The sequence below is a fragment of the Aethalodelphis obliquidens genome, unplaced genomic scaffold (assembly GCF_003676395.1).
Source record: "Aethalodelphis obliquidens isolate GAN/ISIS:26980383/991018 unplaced genomic scaffold, ASM367639v1 scaffold18, whole genome shotgun sequence".
Classification (NCBI taxonomy): Eukaryota; Metazoa; Chordata; class Mammalia; order Artiodactyla; family Delphinidae; genus Aethalodelphis; species Aethalodelphis obliquidens.
The window spans coordinates 10,151,374-10,157,373 of NW_020837962.1; the positions used below are offsets into that span (position 1 = coordinate 10,151,374).

General features: G+C 47.6%; 1 protein-coding gene across 1 annotated transcript in view; it reads left to right on the forward strand.

Annotated features, from left to right (window-relative positions):
* The window catches only part of ADCY9 (adenylate cyclase 9), a 176,647-nt gene that overhangs the window by 2,239 nt on the left and 168,408 nt on the right, over positions 1 to 6,000 (forward strand). The gene's annotated exons all lie outside the window — the stretch shown is intronic.

Sequence of the window (6,000 nt, forward strand, 5' to 3'; positions counted from 1 at the left end):
GAGCAGAAACCTCAGCTCAGAGGCACTGGGCTCTTTCCTCCCTGCTTCCTCTTCCTTCAGCACCCCCTTCCTTCAGAATCCTCTTTTATTGGCCTCTTCCTTCCTCAAGGGTCCCCCAGAGTCTTTCATTTGCTGTTCATCTTCCCAACACCTCAAGCGTGGAGAAGGAACCTGACCTATATTGAGCACCTGCTGTGTGCCCGACGCTGCCAGGTGCTTCCTAGCCATGATCTCATTTCATTTCACCGTGATCTACTCGGTAGGAAGTATTAGGGAGGGACCTTGCACAAAAGCAAGACTTTGGTTAGGTAACGTGTCCAAGAACACACCGCTCTTAAGGGGAGAGCTGGCATTTGAACTGTGGTCTAATTCCCAGGCTCATCCTGGCCCACTCCTCACCCAGGATAAACCCTGCTGCTGCAGTATTTGCGTTCCTCTTGCACTTTGGCTGTCCAGAGCCTTCTCTGGGTGCCATAGCCTGCGACCCTGGGGCTTGGGCATGTTGAATGCACTGTTTCAGCCCACGCTTGTGGGTTTCCGCGTGGATCTGCCTCACATTTGATTCCATCCATAGTCCGTGGATCCGCCTCCAGTCCTTTGCTGATGATGCCTCCTCCGTCTGGAGGGCCGTTCTACCTATTTCTGAATGGCACATCCAACCTGTTCTCTAAAGCCCAGCTCATATGCCACTTCCTTCAAACTCATTCACCTCCAGATTCCCAAACTCACCTTGGTGAGCCTCCCCTAGAGGATTTATCGCTTTGTTTCCTGTATGTGCCCTAACTTGGATATGCAACTTATTTTCTTTGCTGGGGGCAGAGATTATCCTTATATGCAGTAAGCCACCAGTGAATGAATGCATCTGAGGAGCTTTTTGTGGTGAAAAGAGTTAAGTGAAGGTTTATCCCGCTACTTTACATGCTAAGTTTGCTTGAAACAAGATTCAGCTATAAAATAAATGAGTCTGGGGGATGGGTGGTGGAGGATGCCTTGTGTTTTCCTCGGGGAGCCTTGAATTTGGGGAAATGAAGACACACCAATGAGGACAGGCAGTGGAGGACAAGCTGCTTAGGTGGAAAGCCCTACACATCTGTCTCTCCAGATGGGGCCCAAAGAGTGGTGAGCTGAGTCCCTTGACCTTTATCACGGGTTGCAGCTTTTCTGAGGCCATTCCCTGTGCTCCCTGAGTCCCTTTATGTTTGCTCCGATAGGTAGAGGCCATCACTCCTGCTTTCACCACCAGGGGTGGGGGAGACCTTGGCCACAGTGACAGCCCTCCCTCCCTGGGACCAGAGTTGACTCAGAGCACCATTTCCCGTATCACCCAAGACAGACAGGTGACAGGTGCTGGGGCCCTTGAGCAGAGAACGGCCATGGGCTGGGATGACTAACCTGCTCTGTCACCACCTACAGCTTGGTTCAAAGCCCCTCGGCATCAAAACAGTTCCCTAGGAGGAGCACAGAAGGCTCTCCTTAAGATGACAGCTTGGGTCCCTGCTTCTGCCAATGTCTGTCACTGTCCCAGTGCTTCAAAGTCCAGGTCAGTGAGGAGCATCCAATGGGATAGGCATGGAAAACAGGTAGAAGAGGCAACCTAGGAAGGAGAGGCCTGATCTAGGCATCAACAACCTAGATTTTAATTGGGCTCTGCCAGGAGCTCACTGTGTGTTTATAAAGGAAAGGGGTTCATTCTTTATAAGTCAACATTTTTTTGACCACCTGCTCCTACCATGCTAACTAAGGGCAAGGAGGGCTGTGAGAAGTCAAAACCCATCCCTACCCGGATGGTCTCTGTCTCTGTAAATCAGTACAAATCACGGTAATAAATGCTGTACAGAGGTGTTTTTGGAGCACAGAAGAGAAACTCACTCATCCTTCCTAGGGGACGTGAGGGGAGATTTAACTGAAGAGGTGACACTTGAAATTGGAATTCTCCTGGCAGATGGGAGTAAGTCTACTGCATCTTTGGGGAATGTCGTGCAGTATTTTGTCTGTGGAATGAGGTCAGTGGAAGGTGGAGAGGAGTAGGGTAAAGACAGGAGATTATACGTGAAGGTCTATCTGTGTTTAGCAGAGAAGGGCCTTCTTAGGCTGTACGGACTTTGGACCTTATCCTGAAGGTAGAGGGACAACTTGAACCGACTGTGTTGCAGAAAGACCACTCTGGCAGCAATGTGGAGGATGGATTGGAAGCATCAAAGATGAAGAGAGACACTGGGTGGAAATGGGTTAGACTGGCACAGGAGGGAATGTTTGAGGACCTCAACTGTGGGATTAGAGAAGAAGGTTGGACTAGATAATCCCTAAACTCACCACCTGGGCCTTTGGTCCTTTTTGCACCTGCCCCTCCCACCCTGTTCCTACTTGGTTACCTTGATTGACCATCTCCTAGGGAGTTGGAGCGTGAGCTGCCCCATTCCCCCATGGGGACCTGTTTGGATTTTGACCCTATCCAGTGTGCCTGTTTGTCAGTTTTGTCCACCCAGTAGAAAGCTGTACTCTGTCTTGGGGTCCTTTCCACTCCCACCTCCATCCGGCCCTGACTGTGCTCTCTCCTCTGGCTTTGGACCATGGGTCTCCAGACTGGCAGTGACAACTCTGCTGTCCTTCCCATTATTCTTTCCAAGAGGAAGGATGAGACACAATGTCTCATTGGAAGATGTTGACAAGCAGGAACTAGAAAAACAGATTAAAGGAACCTTGGGACTTGGTCAGAGAGCAGAAGTGAAATACAGGAAATGCAGGGCAGTCCCACAGAATGACCCAGCAAGTCTGAACCCCTTGATTTAAATTCAGCTCAGTTCTATAAAAGGTAACCCTAAAACCAGAGGTACATGTCTTCTCCTAATCGCTTCACTGTTATCCCAGGTGAGGGTTACACATTGCTACCCTTTCTTGTTCGCCTTATCTGTGAAACTGTCATCTCATGATTCTTGGGCCTACAGCAACCAGTCAACAAAGAGGTTTCTGGTACTTACGGTGTGCCCAGCCTCACGCTGGCTGGGATAGGATACAGACGCCCCCTGACTGTGTTCCCAAGGAATCTGGTGTTTTAGTCTAGTTGGGAAAGCAAAACAGACAAAACAGACAGAAAAGGTGAGTGGTTAAGAGGGCGGTTAAGATTGGGTGGGACGTGCCACAGATACCATAGAACCTGAGAAAGTAAGAAGCGGATGGTCTGGGTCTCTTGGGTTCTCTCAAATTGGGGGCAAGATCCAGCCTAGATCTAGCTGAAGGCCTAAGCTGGATCGCAACCAGCCTCAGGGTAAGATTGGGGGCTGAGCAGACTTCAAGGTGCTCTTAGACGGGCTTCGTCCCTGTTTCCCAAATGTTTACAATGTTTCTGTAGTCTGCACCTGTCTGCTTCTCCACATTCTCCATTGACCCTTCAAGGCCCAGCCCAAATGCTGTTTTTTTTTTTTTCTTTTTCAGGAAGACACTTTCCTTTTTTTTAAAAAAAAATTTATTTATTTGGTTGCACCGGGTTTTAGTTGCGGCAGGCGGGCTCCTTAGTTGCAGCACCTGGGCTCCTTAGTGGCGGCATGCGAACTCTTCGTTGTGGCGTGCATGTAGGATGTAGTTCTCTGCCCAGGGATTGAACCCAGGCCCCCTGAGTTGGGAGCATGGAGTCTTATCCACTGTGCCACCAGGGAAGTCCCAAGACACTTTCCTTCTTAACAGTCGCTGATCCTCCACAGCCCTTTGCTGATAATTCTGTTGTGACATTTACTCCGTCTTTTTATATGTTCGTGAATGTCACGTATCTGGTCACATATTTGTGTTTTCTTCACTTCCACTAGGTTGTGAGCTTCTCATTAGCAGGGAACGTGTCTGGTTCATTTCTCTTAACTGCCAGGGACTAGCCCAGAGTGGTGCCCTGCTCAAAAACATCTGTTCAGTGAATGGACAGCAGTTTGATAGGTAACGTTCTTCCTGGTGTATCAGTTATATAAAATCAGTTGTGTAAAAGTAATCCTAAAACCAGTATGGGGAGGTGCCTGCTTTCCGAGGACAACTTCTGGCAGAGGAACAGCGAGATGAAAGGTCATTATAGGGAATTCCCAGTGGTTAGGACTCCATGCTTCCACTGCAGGGGGCCTGGGTTTGATCCCTGGTCAGGGAACTAAGATCCCGCAAAATGCGTGGGCATGACCAAAAAAAAAAAAAAAAGAGAAAGAAAGAAAGGTCATTATAGGTTGGACTTGGGTGGATATACAAGAGAAGGGTGTCCAATTGTCTCTCAGTCTTGACCCTCAGGACCAAAGGGACAAAAGCAGGGTATGAGTGTCAAGAATGCCCTCCCTTAGGTTATGGAAAGAGTCTTGGAATCAGAAGTGTTAGGGATTAGTTCTGAGCCAATCTCTGGTGACAATATACTTGCTTTATTAACCTTTATGGGATTTTTCTTTGATCCAAGTGAGGTAAGAAATATGTGAGTTCTTTGAAAAATATAAAGTGTTACTGGAATATCAGGCATCCTTGTATTCTCCTCTTACTCCTGACCCTAACTTCTCTTTCATTCTTTTGGTAACAAAATTCTCAAATCAGCAGCCACTAAGGCCAGCTGGGAAGAGCTTAGGCAGTCTCCCTTTGAGTTCCCATTTAGGCCCAAAGACTAGATCCAAGGTGGTAGAGAGGGAAGAACATGTTTTTTTGTCTTCTAAACCAGGTGACCTTGGGTAAATCACTTCAACTCTCTGAGCCTCAGTTTCCTCATCTATAAAGTGGAGATAATAATCTTTACCCCACCCACTTTCTAGGGCTCCTGGGAGGGTCAAATGAGACAATGAACATGACAGTGCCTTGTAAACTGTAAAGGTCTGTTCAAATGCTATGGATTTACTTTTTAATCTGTGCTTGAGGGCCCTAGATAAAATTTGCCAAGACGGTTGTAAGTTTAGACAGTGACATCATACTGGCCTGTGATTGGAGTCCAGGGTGGGGCAGAGAAGGCGGGCCCAGAGTCACAGGGGCGGGTAGAATGCAGCAGGGACCCCACCCACTGCCTGCCTGGAGAAGACCTGAGTCGAGTCTGCTGTCACTCGTTTTAATGACGTGAAGAAATTCAGTCTCCTGGTTTCCAAACTGTCAGAGACTCTGCCGTGACCACTGTGTTCAGGGGAGACTTGGATTCAAGTTCAAGGGTTGGGGCCACTCTGATTTGGTTCTCTGTCTCCAGGGTCTTTCTTAGCTTGGTACCAGTGATAAGGATAGAATAGGAGAGTTTACAGGTAGTTGTAGAAGTCCCAGTAGGGGACTATAGATAGAGAGGGGAACCTAGGAAACTTTGGAAGACCACTGTAAGTTAATGATCACTCAAGAAAGCTATTGGAACATCGTGGAACAGGCAGGCTTGCTTAACTATAAAGCCATAAATAAAAGCACGAGATTGTCCTAGGCCATTAAGTGGAAGAAAAATGTCACCATCCTTCTACTGATTTGAATAAGTGCTATAATAATAATAATCCTAGTTTGACCTTATAGGGTCAGACACCCTCCTGCCTGATACAGAGGAGGAACTAGTGATGTAAGCCTCATGTCTACCCAAAGGAAGGTGGTCTTTTCTCCACCCTCTTTCCCTTGACTATAAAATTGTAGCCCACTGAATCCTCAGGGCAGAGCTCCCTCACCTCCCCACTTGCATCTCTTACAAGCGTCCTATATTAATAGATCTACTTCTTGCTTATCACTTTGCCTCTTGCTGAATTCCCTCTGCGCTGAGACACAAAGAACCTGAGCCTCAGTAAGTCCAGATACCAGATGAGTGATTCTGATTAAAAGACCGTGGGTTCAAGTCCCGATCTGAGGTGCACCGTTTTGCCCAGACATGGTGGGCATCTAGAATAAACCTGTTGTTGAACAAGATACAGGCAGTGCATTTTGTGAGATCTCTCACCCTCTTTATTCTCACTTCCTTTGTGTTTGCAAATTCCAGGTGTAGGTAAACATTAAAACACACACACACACACACACACACACACACACACACACACACACACA